The following is a 14000-nucleotide window of genomic DNA, read 5'->3' as shown; positions in this document are numbered from 1 at the left end:
CTTCCTATCAGAACGCATAGATTTTGTTTATCCTTCCTGTTCAATCAGCACCAAGAGGTGTAATGGTTGTGAAAGGTCCCTAATGTCTTTGGCACCCTCCTTCCAGCCTCCTATTTTAGGGCAGAACCGATGAGCTCATTTACAGAAAGGCTTGCCAGGCTCTGCATATGGTTTGTAATATAAATAGATCACATCTTAGGCATATCAGCAAGATAGAGGAGGCTTGCCCTCCCCAAAGTCTGCTGAAGTAGAAATTCTCACCTAAAAAAGTATGCAAGCCACCTCTACTTTCTACTTCTCAGGGAATTTAAGGATGTGTTGTGTGAAAATTTCAATCTTTGGCAAACTTAGATGAGTCTTGGACCATCCAAAAATAGAATATTCCAAAACTAAAGACTAAATGGTAATCCTGTTTAATTTCAGACTTTCACCTATCATTGGGCTTCATGACTACACATTTATTAAGATCAATTTAGGTTCACAATCTGGGGGTTATAACCTATTGCATTAGCCTAAACATACAGTGATTTGATTCCACATTATCACTTATAAATAAAACCTGATAATTTGATTTACTCATGATATGACTCCCTATTAAAATAAAAATGAATCTACAAGGTAAAGTTGACAACAAAACCAAATGATCCAGAGCTATTCAATAGTCACAAACAGGGGGGCTTTGTGATTTATTTTAACATATAATTATTTGGGTTTTTTTTAAGATTTTATTTATTTATTTGAGAGAGAGTGAGTGAGAGAGAGCATGAGAGATTGGGTCAGAGGGAGAAGCAGACTCCCCGCTGAGCAGGGAGCCCAATGTGGGACTCGATCCTGGGCCTCCAGGATCATGACCCAAGCCGAAGGCAGTCGCCCACTGAGCCACCCAGGCGCCCTAATTATTTGTTTTTAATGCTTTTTTATTTGAAATAGTTTTAAGACTCACAAGAAGTTGCAAAAATAATAGAGTTCTCTGTACCTCCACCCAGCTTCCCCAAATGAGAACATCTTACATAACTATTGTGCACTGTCAAAACCAGAAATTGACATTGATAGAATATTACCAACTCAGCTAATAATCTCATTTGGATTTCACTATTTTGCTATACTTTTTTGGGGGTGGGTGTTCGGTATCTAGCTCTATGGAATTTCATTACATGTCTAAACATGTAATGTTTATTACATGTTTACATAAATGTAATAAATGTGTAACCACCACTGCAAGCAGGATATACATTGTTATTCTTTTAAAACATTTATGGAGGCCCAACTAGGCACTAGGCACTTTTAGGCAGTTTTACATAATAACCTCATGAGGTAAACTTACTATCCTCATTTTGGAGTGAGAAGACAAATATAAAAAGGGGAAAGCATACATCGTCCCTTCTTCCGTCCTTTACTATCAGGCATGTGACTAAGAGGAACTCTTGTCTAATGACATCAATTTCAACATGAGGGATTGATTTTCTTAATCTTTATATTGGGGCTTCATTAAGTCATAGCTCTTCAATTTTCAAATGTATAAAGAGAAAGTTCACACAAATTCAAGTTCACATCTCTTGACTTTTTTTTTTTTTACTACTGTTAGACATGAAGCAAGTGAAGAGATCACAAAACAAAGAGGATCCATCCTCCAGCTCAGGATGGCAAATGCCCCAGGTCTTAAGTCCCTTTTGCTTTCCCTCAAAACCATAGCAACTCTATTTCTGTTCTTGCTTTTCTCCTGCACCCAGACAATAACATTTTTATCCTCTGAGGATTATTTCTAAAAATAAAATGGAAAAGAAGAAACATGGAACAGTCTCTATCTTTGGTTTGTAAATGTTACTTTTAACCTGCTATCTAGTTTAGTTCCCTACTAGAAAACACTCTGTCCAATGCACTGTCTTCAGGTGCCATGCAGTTAGAAAATGTATGACCTAATGCTTCATGTGCCCTTGTCCCCCTACCACTGGGGGTCCCATAAAGGAAATGCGGTGGAGCTCACTGGGGCTCAGCCCTGAGCTATGGGCCATTACTTCTTGTCTGACCTCCACCTCTGCCTTTCCTTTTACACCCAGTCCAGCCTAAACAGTTGGGACCTCACAGTTGAGTTTTTCTCCTACTTCACTGGCCACTCCTCTCAGTCCCTTTCCCCATTTCCTCGTTCTCTTTCTGACCTCCAAAGTTGCAGTCCCTGGGGACCATCCTCAGCCTTTTACCTAAGACAGCGATTCCCCCTCAACCAAGGGTGATTTTCACTCCAGGGGACATGTGGCAGTGTCTGGAGCCATTGGGGTTGTCACAACTGGGGATGGGGTGAGTAGAGGCCAGGGATGCTGCTAAACACCCTGTGATGTCCACTGTAGGATGCAACAGCCCCCCAACAAAGAATTATCCCTCCCCAGATGTTAATAGTGCCACGGTTATGAAATCTTGCCCTACAAGATCTTATTCAATGCTATGATACACCCAGATTCGGTCTACATGCTGAGCACTTCTGAAGTTGAATCTCTAGCCCGGCCTTCCCCTGCCGACTCCAGGTTCTTATATGCAACCGTCTTCATTTATGTCTATTAGGTGCCTCAAACTTAACTTGTCCACAACCAAACTCTTGCTGTACCCACAAACCTGCTTCTCCCCCAGCCTTTCCCATGTTAATGATGACATCTTCCAAGTAATCGTCTTAGATTTAAATTCCGATTTTATGGAAATCATTCCGTGCAGGCATACTATGAGTAGAATCAAAGAACAGCGGAGCTGTTAGGGATCTATCTAATTCAGGAGATGAGGTGAGCAAGACCCAGAAGTTCCTGAGATGTACCCAAGTCTATACATTAAATTTGATGGTACAGCCAGAATGAGGATTATTGTTCCCTACAGCTTCTGTGTCCTAAAGGTTGTGAGAACTTTTCCTGTAGATGACTTGACTCTCTTAGGTAAAATATGCAGCTCAGTTGCTTTCACTTGTTTTTGTAAGTCACTGTGAGATAGGTGGTTTCTTGGAGGGCATGGGTCAGCAAACTACAGCCTGTGGGCCAAACCTGGGCTGCCACCTGTTTTTGCATGGCCCATGAGCAGAATGATTTTACCATTTTTTAAATAGTTTTGGGGGAAAATTCCAAAGAACGATGATAACACACGATATATGAAAACTATCTAGGGACGCCTGGGTGGCTCAGTCGGTTAAGCGTCTGCCTTCGGCTCAGGTCATGATCCCAGGGTCCTGGGATGGAGCCCCACATTGGGCTCCCTGCTCAGTGGGGAGCCTGCTTCTCCCTCTGCCTGCCTGCCTCTCTCTCTCTCTCTCTGACAAATAAATAAATAAAATCTTAAAAAAAAGAAAATTATGTTAAAAACAAATTTTAGTGTGTGTAAATAAAGTTTTATTGGAGCACAGCCACAGTCATTCATTCACTGGTGTATCGTGTATGGTTACCTGTGTGCTACAACAGCAGAAATGAGTAGTTGCAACACACATCATCTGGCAAGCAAAAGTGAAAATACTATCTGGCCCTTTACAGAAAGAGTTCACTGACCTCAGTGTACTGATAAGAGCTCAGAGTTTAGAGTCTAGAAAAAATAACAGCTTTCAACTTTGTCTCGGCTGACAGTATGATCTTTGAATATGATTCAACATCTGTGAGCCTCAAGTTAAATGAGGATAATAATACTTTCCTTGAAGGATTGTTAGGAGTATTAGAAGTAATGCCTGTAAAGGTTTGGAATATAGTTGGAACTCTACAAATACAATAATAATAATACTTATTAATATTATTATTATTAACACAAACTTTACCCCTCAAAATTTCCCCTTTGATATGCTTTGAGAATTCCTATGTCAAATGCCTTTTTCTGAAATCCAAGCAAATACACAACTTTAAACGGCTGTCCCAGTCCCCTTCATCCATTAGTTGGGTGATGACAGAACAAGTTCTCATCACATCATGTTTTGACAGCAAACTGGAGGAAGGCTAATATCTTAATAATTCAAATGTCATTGTACCCAGTCATGAATTCTCGGAGTAATTAGTTTCCTGGAAAATTGTCTCCTGAGTGATAAAGGTGACACTATCTGAAATAGGAAATTATCATGACCTGCCCAATCCTCTTTCCAACTTTGTCATCCCAAGAATGTCACAATATAAGTTAACAGAAAATGGGGGAACTGACACTGAGTAAACAGCATGTAGAAATAGTCTCTGAGCTACCACAACCCCATCTTCCATACTTCCTGCAGGCCCCTTGGAGTGGCCATAGAAGCAGAGAATGGCCTTGATTTGTGATTGGCATCCCCGCAGGCTTCCAGGGGTAAGAGATGGGAGCATGCATGCCTGACACTCACCTTGCCCGTAGCCTCCATTGGGGCCTTGACCTCAGCCCTGGCCACCTCCAGTCCTTCAGAAGATTCTGCCATCCCTGGTGGCTTCTCGGCCTCAGGCTTGTCTCCTGGCTTACAGCTCATTCCTGGAGTGGAAAAGAGGTCAACTCTAGCTCTTTTTCTTTGTGTGACCCCATCCTTTTGCCCTCTTGCATCCTGCCATTTTCTCCTGCTCTCTAAGGTAGTTTCGGCTAGATAGAGTGTCACTTCCAGCCTCCTTAGACTTCCTCTTCCTGCTGAACTCCCCTTTCTATGGTACTTTCTGGGATGATCCACATCTCTCACGAGTGACAAGACGTCATCTTGCTAATTAACATATGGCCTAATTATGGCTGTGTTACACTTTAGAAGACAGAATTAAAGCCTGAAGTGACCTAAGTAATTAGGAGGGGCAGACAGAGACAAATGAAAGCAGCAGCAGTAAAGTGGGGGGAGCCACTGACTTGGCCACGTCCTGTGAGGCTGGAAACAACTGGCCATGACTCAGGTGCATGGGCATCTTGGGATCAGCTCCAAGCAGGCTACTGTTGTGAAAAGGGAGCATCCTATGTAGAACAAGATGGGATTTTCTTTCTTCCTCCTCTCTTTCTCCTCTCCTCCATCATCCCTGATGCAGAGGTGGTACTCAACAAGATAGAATATATGAACCAGAAAAAGCCATGCCCACAAGGTTGAATTTTCGAATAGTGCTGCAGAAGAGACAGGACGGGGGGGGCGGGAAGGACGTGACAGTGTAATCGTTGTGCTGAGGTTGACACTGCTAGTAAGTGGTCCCTGCTCTGCTAGTCAGTTTGCCCTGGAATTAGGACAAACAAGGACATGATGTGTGCATTGGTTGGGTTCCCCCAGAACTCCACCTTGGGTCAAGAATGTGAGTACAAGTCATTTATTTGGGATATCTAGGAAACACTGGCAGGGAGTGAAAAACATGAGACAGGGGAGGGAAAGAAGTCAATAGAAGGTATGTTAGCAAGCAAGTTAGCACTGTAGAGCTCAACCCAGCTGGGGAACTCAGGGAGACAGAGTACAACGGCACTTGGCCCAACTTCCCTGTAAGGGCAAAGAGTGAATATTTCAGGCTCTGGGAGCCACACAGCGTCTGTCGCAATGGCTCAATTCTGTCACTGTAGAGAAAAAGCAGCCATGGATAATACATAAACGAATGCATATGGCTGTGTTCCAATAAAACATTATTTACAAAACCAGGCAGCCAGCCCAAGAGCTGTAGTTTGTCAACCCCTTGCTGGAGAATAGTGTTTCTTAAACTCCCATGATGAACCAATTCTTAAAAAGTGCCCAACCCACTGCAAAACAAGACTTTTGTAAAAACAACAAAAATGAGTCACTAGAAAAATGAAATTTAAAAAAGACATACAAAAAATTCACTTTTTAATTTTTTTTTAAGATTTTATTTGACAGAGATAGAGCGAGAGAGCACAAGCAGGGGGAGTGGCAGGCAGAGGGAGAGGGAGAAGCAGGCTCCCCGCTGAGCAGGGAGCCTGATGCGGGGCTCGATCCCAGGACCCTGGGATCCTGACCTGAGCCCAAGGCAGATGCTCAACCGACTGAGCCACCTAGGCATCCCCACGTTTTGGTTTTTTTTTTAATTATTAGAATCAAAAGACACGCTGTCTCTGTCCAATTACTAGAAGAGTTTCTAAATGCTTACTGTGAAGTTCTGCCCCTAACATCACAGACAGCTCGGGCCCCTGACTTCAGCCATGGCCGTCACCACTATCCACAGCCCCACTGCCTTTCCTATCAGGTGAGGAGGCTGGAACAGTTCCCCACTGACACCCGCCCAGCATTAGCAAGGGCTGCTCCCCAGGATATGGACTCCCAGTCTTTCCAGCCTACCCGGCATACAGGCCAAGCACATCTCTGCAGTCTGAGAAGGTGGAGGAGCACAGGGGCTCCTGAGAGGAAGCTGTAGGCATGTGTGCAATGTATGGGAGGAGTGAGAACCAAGAGGTTGTAGACAGGGCACTGTCAGTGTTGCTCCACTGTGATGAGAGTAGAAAGGCTGCGGGTTTTGGAGGCAAAGAAATTGAGATGAAAGTCCTGGTTCTGCCACGTAACCTCTGTCTCTCCATTTCCTTATTCTAAAAATGAGTATAGTATGGTAAGGGCTGGCTTGAGTTTTGGGGATTCTCTTTAAAGGATTTTTTTAGAGCAGTTTGAGGTTCACAGCAAAATTGAGAGGAAGGTACAAAGAATTCCCTTATATCCTCTGCCCCACATATGCCCCACATATGCATAGCCTCCCTCATTATTAACACCCCACCAGAGTGGGACATGTGTTACAAATGATGAACCTACACTGACACATCATCATCACCCAAAGTCCATAGTTTCACTTAGGATTGTACATTCTATTGTTTTTCACAAATGTATAATGATTTGTATCCATTATAGTATCATGAAGAGTATTTCCACTATCTTAAAAATCCTCTGTGCTCTGCCTACTCATTCCCTACCCACTCCGCCCCACTGCTTGGCAAACACTGATTTTTCTACTGTCTCTATAGTTTTGCCTTTTCCAGAATGTCATATAGTTGGTCATACAGTATGTACCCTGTTCAGATTGGTTTCTTTCACTTAGTAGTATGCATTGAAGGTTCCTCCATGGCTTTTTATGGCTTGATAGCTCTTTTCTTTTCAGTGCTGAATAATATTCTATTGTCTGGATGGACCACTGTTTATTCATTCACCCATTGAAAGACATCTTAGTTGCTTCCAAGTTTTAACAACTATGAATAAAGCTGCTATAAACATGTGTGTGCAGGTTTTTGTGTGGACAGAAGTTGTCAACTCCACTGGGTAAATACCAAGGAATTCAATTGCTGAATCATATCATAAGAGTATATTTAATTTTATAAGAAACTGCCAAACTGTCTTCCAAAGTAGCTATACCATTTTACATTCCCACCAGCAATGAATGAGAGAGTTCCTGTTGCTCCACATCCTTGCCAGCATTTGGTGTTGTCACTGTTCCAGATTTTGGCCAAATAGGTGTGTAGTGGGAACTCGTTGTTCTTTGAATTTGTATTTCCCTGATGACATATGATACAGGGCACCTTTTTATATGTTTAGCTCACCATCTGTATACATTCTTCAGTGGTGTGTCTGTTAAAGTCTTTGGCCCATTTTTTAATCGGGTTGTTTGTTTTCTTACTGTTGAGTTTTAAGAGTTCTTTGTATATTTTGGATAGCAGTCCTTTATCAGATATGCCTCTTGCAAATATTTTCTCATTCTGGGTTGAGTCTTAAATGGCATGACAAGCCCTAGCATAAGTGGAACATTTGGGCATATTAACAAGAGCTCAGTAATAACTCCTTCCCCAGAAAATTCCAAAATTATATAAAAAGTTAAAGCTAAGGGACACCTGGGTGGCTCAGTGGGTCAAGCGTCTGCCTCCAGATCAGGTCATGATCCCAGGGTCCTGGGATTGAGTCCCACATGAGGCTCCTTGTTCAGCAGGGAGCCTGTTTGTCCCTCTGCCTGCCACTCCCCCTGCTTGTGCTCTCTCTGACAAATAAATAAAATCTTTAAAAAAAAGATTTTATTTGTTTGACAGAGAGAGACACAGCAAGAGAGGGAACACAAGCAGGGGGAGTTGGAGAGGGAGAAGCAGGCTTCCTGCCAAGCAGGGAGCCTGAAGCAGGGCTCGATCCCAGGACCCCGGGACCATGACCTGAGCTGAAGGCAGATGCTCAACTGAATGAGCCACCCAGGCGCCCCACAAATAAATAATATCTTAAAAAAAAAAAAAAAGAGGTAAAAGGTATCCAATGGATCATCTCCAGGAACCTCTATTTTTCTCCCTTATCCTCCATTTTACATCATTCAATTCTACTCACTCACCCAGGTTAAGTGTGGTAAAGGTGGCAAGGATGAATCATAAAGGAGATGGGGCTGCCGCAGGAGCCTGGGAGAATGAATGGGATTTTAATAAGACAGAAAGAGGGAGGAGGAACTCAAAATAGTAAATGTTTACTAAGCACCTATTATATTCTAGGCTTCATAGGGTATACATGTAAGAATAATGAACTGTTCTTATTTTTAAAGAATTTATAGTTTGATGAGGGTAGATAAAAGAAGTCATAAGATGAATAATGATATTCATTGATTGCCTACTAAGTCACAGGGATCTTGCTAGATCCTTTGTATACATTAGCTATAATCCAGTTGACAACCATGCAGGAAGACACTGTTAACTTCATTCTAAAGAGGAAACTGATGCTCAAAGAGGATGAGTGACTCATTCCAGGCCATACAGCTAGTGAGAAACAAAACTGGGATTCAAACCCAGGGCTGTCTGATTCCAACACTCACACTCTTCATATACCAAGCTGCTGAGGAAAAGCTTGTAAGACAAATCACACATAATTTCACTGTGAAAACTGCAACCTGGACTGGGAAAAGATTACACAAAGACTTAAAATGGGAAACAATCGATAGGGTAGATATGAAAGAAATGGCCTAAATATAATTTAAGTTTGTGAAAAATGGAAATAGGAAAAGTGGGATCACAAGATTGAGGGCTTTGACTGCAAGTCTATGGGTTTTGAAGGAGTTTGCCAAGGCAATGGACACTAGAAACTCTCAATAGGATTTTTTTTTTTTTAAGATTTATTTATTCATTTGTCAGAGAGAGTACAAGCAGGGGGAGCGGCAGGCAGAGGGAGAAGCAGGCTTCCCACTGAGCACGGAGCCCGATGCAGGACTCGATCCCAGGATCCTGGGATCATGACCTTAGCTGAGGCAGATGCTTAACCAACTGAGCCACCCAGGAATCCCTCAATAAGATTTTTATAGGAGCTAGAAACAATAAATTAAGATTCATCTGAAAACATCAATTGAAAATTAAATGAGGGGCGCCTGGGTGGCTCAGTCGGTGGTTGAGCATCTGACTCTTGATTCTGGCTCAGGTCGTGATCTCAGGGTCACAAGATCGAGCCCTGCGGCGGGCTCCACTCTCAGCGGAGAGTCTGCTTGAGATTCTCTCCTTCTCCCTTTGCTCCCCCCATGCACTTGCAGTCTTTCTCTAAAATCAATCAATCAATCAATCAATCAATCTTTTAAAAATATTTCATGTGGACTTAAGAGATTTTTTCCTTAAAATTAAATAAAGAAAAACTGAAAGAAATTAAAAGTCCAAATGTAATTCTGATAGAATATCCTTAGAAAATAATGAAACATGAAAAAAGGAAATGCAGAAAGCAGTTCACACATCTGATGTTCAAACGAAGGTATGATTAAGTAATGACTGTACTTCAGCTCCACAGAATAATATATGGCCATTCAAATAATTATAAAAACTTTAGCAACACAGAAAAATATTTAGGCATGATATAACTATGAGAAATATGGTATATTACTTTTCTATTTCTGCTGTAACACATTACCACAAACTTAGCTGCTTAAAATAATGCACATTTATTATCTTACAATTTTGGAGCTCAGAAGTTCAACACAGGTCTTACTGAGCTAAAATCAAGCTGTCAGCTGGGCAGCATTCTTTTCTGGAGGCTGTACAAGAAAATCCATTTCCTTTTTACAACGTCTAGAGGGCGCCTACACTCCTTGGCCCTTGGCCCTACCCTCTTGTCTTCAAAGTCCACCAAGGCCCACTGAGTCCTTCTCACATCACTCTGACTTACCTCCAGTCACATTTCCCTCAGAGTCTTCTGCTTCTCTCTTCCACTTTTAAGGACTCTTGTGATTACATTGGGCCCACCCAGATAATCCAGGGCATCCTCCATATTGAAGGTCAGCAATAAGCCAACTTCATTCCTTCTGCAGTGTTAATTTCCAAATTCTTATACAACCTAACAAATTACCAGACTCAAGGAATTAGGACACGAACATCTCTGAGAGTCGATTCTTCTGCCTATCACATATGGTCTCCAAGAGATAGAAAAATTTATATAAAAATGTAACCATATAATAGGGCAGTGGGACAGTGGGTAAATATTTGCTATTCTATTTTCCTAACCCTTTGCATTGTTATATTACTTCTATAATCTTCTGCAGACAAAAGAGTGGTGGCTGATGGGGGCAAAATATGAGAAAGTTCTGCTCAATTTCAGCCTATTAGATGCTCTGCTAGCACATTATGATCTATTGCACTGCCGCTGTCCTTGCTTTCTTTCTGAACATTTTTAGATTCCTCTCAGTCCAGGACCGATAGGTGCAGCCCTGACCCATCGAGCTGGTCAGCAATTCTTGCCAAATAACCTCCAACCATACCCAGCACACGCACTTGATCACCATTCATTTTTCTAGACCTTTAAATATATATCTGGAGCCTTCCTATAAAAGTGCTCCACAGGGGCGGTGCTTTGGCCTTCCACGTATTTGCTAGAGGATGCTGAAGGAAAAGAGCTCGCCAATGTGGGAGTTGAGAGAAGTGAGCCGGAAACAGGGAAGCAGGAAGGTAAGCAGATGTTTAGGCATTCACCTTCTTTATATTTTTCAGAACTAATATTCCAGAGTAGGGCCAAGTAGTATTTCAATTCAGGGAGTATTCAAAGCCAGGCAAGTCACACGGAGGCAGGGGACAGCATAGAGCAGGTCACTGACTGGCAGGTACCAACCACAAAGTCAAGGCTCAGGGGGAGACAGCTCTAAAGGCTGCCATCACCACCGACAAGACTGGAACAAGAAAAACAACTTCTCGGGGCTATCCAACCCTTGCTATTCAGTTTGTGGCCTGTGGGCCATGGTGCACTCATCACCTGGCACCATGTTAAAATGTGGATTCTGACAGAGAAGGTCTGCTGTGGGCCTGAGAATCTGTGAGAGTCCGCACTATTAACAAACGACCAGGTGATGCTGATGCTGCGGGCCCATGGACCCTGAGCGGCAAGGGTCACCTGGGAACTTGCAAGAACTACAAATATCCATGTCCCATCTCCGACCTACAGAATCAGGAACACCCTGAGGCTTCTTGGTTTTTTGTTTTGGTGACCAGAAACTTTAATTCCCCAAATTGGGAATTCTTAATTATTTACCTACAGGGTTTATAAGTCCTTTTGTAAGGAAAAAACAAACAAACAAAATTCATATGTCTCTACAATATAATTTGAGCACTAAATATACATTATGCTTGATACCCAAGTACAAAACATAAAAGGCCTTCCTCAGCTGTGGCTGATCTTCATAAATGGCACAGCCATTAGTCTGAAGACTATGGCAGGTCTTTTATGTGTATATGTGGTTTCCATGAAGGGATCCTGGTAAAAGATACCTTGCTTAGAAAGAAATCCGAGCTTTAGCTACCCAGAGGATGCTTTTACTCTGAAAGGGCAGCTGCGGTCCTCCAAGCTTTCTGGCATGCTCGCTTAGAACAGCGGTGGGCTGCAGGTGCCGTCATCCAGCTGAGTGGCAGGAACATCACTGCACCAGCCTGGAGATGCAGAGAGGGAGGAGAAATATAGGGTGCCAGGCTTAGGAGGGAAACAGGTGAAATAGGGAAAATTACCCTAGTGCACACAACCTTCTCTCCTGAGAGGAGTGTGATCAACGCAAAGATCATATCTGAAGCTACAGGAATTTCTTGCTTGTTTATGTTCCTTTAATATTTGCTTACATCTCAATATTTACCACAAACATGGTCACAAAATTGGTATGTAGGTATCTGTCTCATCCCTTGGACTCTGAGAACCCACATCCTCCGAATCTTGTACGTGGGCACTCTCCATATGTATGCCAACCCATAAGACAGGTGTTAATAACATTAATTTACGCAGGCAAACATGTTTTGGGTTAACTTTTCAAAAGATCTTAACAACTGGGTATATAAGTGCCCTCACTGAAATGATATTAATTTTTTTGTCTTTGCATATACTATTTTCTCTGCTGAAACAAACGGGGAAAAAACAGAAGTATTAAAAATTTACTAAGAGAAAAATATGCCTCTCTGGATTAGTTTAGCCAAGGTGGAAAACCCTTCGTAACATTGCATGTTAATCTGTATTAATGTAAATCATAAGTTGCATTTGAGCTAATTTGCATTATTCTGACCAAGTCAGAAAGCTAGGATTCAGTTATCTGAAGCAAAATCATGGTTTTGGTGTTTAGGAGTTTGAGAAGTCTATTTTTACATCCAACAGAGCCAACTGTTGAATATTAAATCTGTCCTAAACAATACCTCTGTAGAGAATTATTGATTTAAAATACAATAAAATCGGGGCACCTGGGTGGCTCAGTTGGTTAAGTGTCGGCTTTCGGCTCAGGTCATGATCCCGGGGTCCTAGGATGGAGCCCCTCGTTGGGCTCCCTGCTCAGTGAGGAGCCTGCTTCTCCTTCTCCCTTTGCTGCTCCCCCTGCTTGTGCTTTCTCTCACTCTCTCTCCTGCTGTCAAATAAATAAATAAAATCTTTCAAAAAATTAAGTACAGTAGAATGTGTTGAAAATTCTATGGGGCGCCTGGCTGGCTCAGTCGGTGGAGCATGCGTCTCTTCATCTCAGGGTTGTGGGTTCAGCCCCATGTTGTGTGTAGAGATTACTTAAAAAAATAAAATCTTTTAAAAAATCTATTAAAACGCTTAACAACTTTAAACTACAAAACTTGTCCTTAAGGTACATCTAATATACATAAATCAGATAATTAACATTTCTTAGTAACAGTTAATAACATCATCAAGTGTTTGAATTTGAGGCACGGGAGTTAAAAACAAGGGGAAAGACTCCATCAACTTGTGGGGCAATGACTGTGTAAGACTTTTAATCTGACTAAAAGTGATCAGATTATTTATATTTTGATAGATAGCCACAGGTGTCAACAGCTCAGTTAAGCTGGGAAACACCAACGTGGCCCTGAGAAAATGCATCAGGGGCCTGCGCTTGTACCCGCCTTGTTCTTCCCTACTCCTTCTCCCCCAGCTCAGGAAATGGTAACTCTTCTGTGGTTTAGGACAAAAACCATGCAGTGATAGCTGACGCCTCCCCTTCTCTCACATCCAAACCTTGAGAAAATTCGGTGAGGTCTGTCTTCAGAATATATCCAGAATGTTCTCCCCAGCTTCCTTGCTATCACTCGTGATTTCTAGCTTGGATTATTACAATATTTAATCCTAAAGTGTTCGTTTGTTCAAGTGTTCCTCCATCCACCCATCCAACAACTACTCATAAACAACCACTTAAACCAGACATTCGGGTACTTAAGTACACAGAGATTGCCCTGTTGGCTTCTACAAAAGGAATATCTCCTACCCATCCTGAATCTTCCTACACTGTCTTGTTCTAGGACACAACTGCCACAGCACTAAACAGTCAATACCGAGAAAATGAATGACTAGGTAAGGAGTCATTTTTCAAGTTGGGATTTCAGTACTTCACTTCTAAAGCAGACTAAACTGGAGCATGTAACAGATACGTCATTAACAGTATTCTACTCGATCACTCTCACTAAATGATTTTTGGCACAGAACTCAGAAGGAATAGAAAGAATTGAATGACATTACTATATTAACATTCTTTTTATTCCTCTCAATTTAAATGAACAAGATGTTTTGGCTTTACATCTCTAAAAACAAGAGAGAGAAAGAACTCTGTCACGTTCTAGCAATGAATAATATCCATCCATGGAAACCTAAGCTAAATGATAAAAAGCCCAATCTCATTAAGAAATACATT

The 14000-nt window shown here is 42.0% G+C and overlaps 1 protein-coding gene across 1 annotated transcript in view; it reads right to left on the bottom strand.

The window, feature by feature from the left end:
* The window catches only part of FRMPD4 (FERM and PDZ domain containing 4), an 836952-nt gene extending 825210 nt beyond the window's left edge, over positions 1-11742 (bottom strand). Inside the window, exons 1-2 of the mRNA XM_032391205.1 lie at positions 11611-11742; positions 4322-4443 (exon numbers count right to left, since the gene is read on the bottom strand). The gene's annotated coding sequence lies outside the window, so the exon portion shown is untranslated. The remainder of the gene's footprint in view (positions 1-4321; positions 4444-11610) is intronic.
* Between the last annotated feature and the right edge of the window lie 2258 nt (positions 11743-14000).

Source organism: Phoca vitulina, unplaced genomic scaffold (genome assembly GCF_004348235.1).
Source record: "Phoca vitulina isolate PV1807 unplaced genomic scaffold, GSC_HSeal_1.0 scaffold60, whole genome shotgun sequence".
Classification (NCBI taxonomy): domain Eukaryota; kingdom Metazoa; phylum Chordata; class Mammalia; order Carnivora; family Phocidae; genus Phoca; species Phoca vitulina.
Note: the sequence above shows the minus strand (reverse complement) of the source record. Positions and strands in the feature narration are given on the sequence as shown.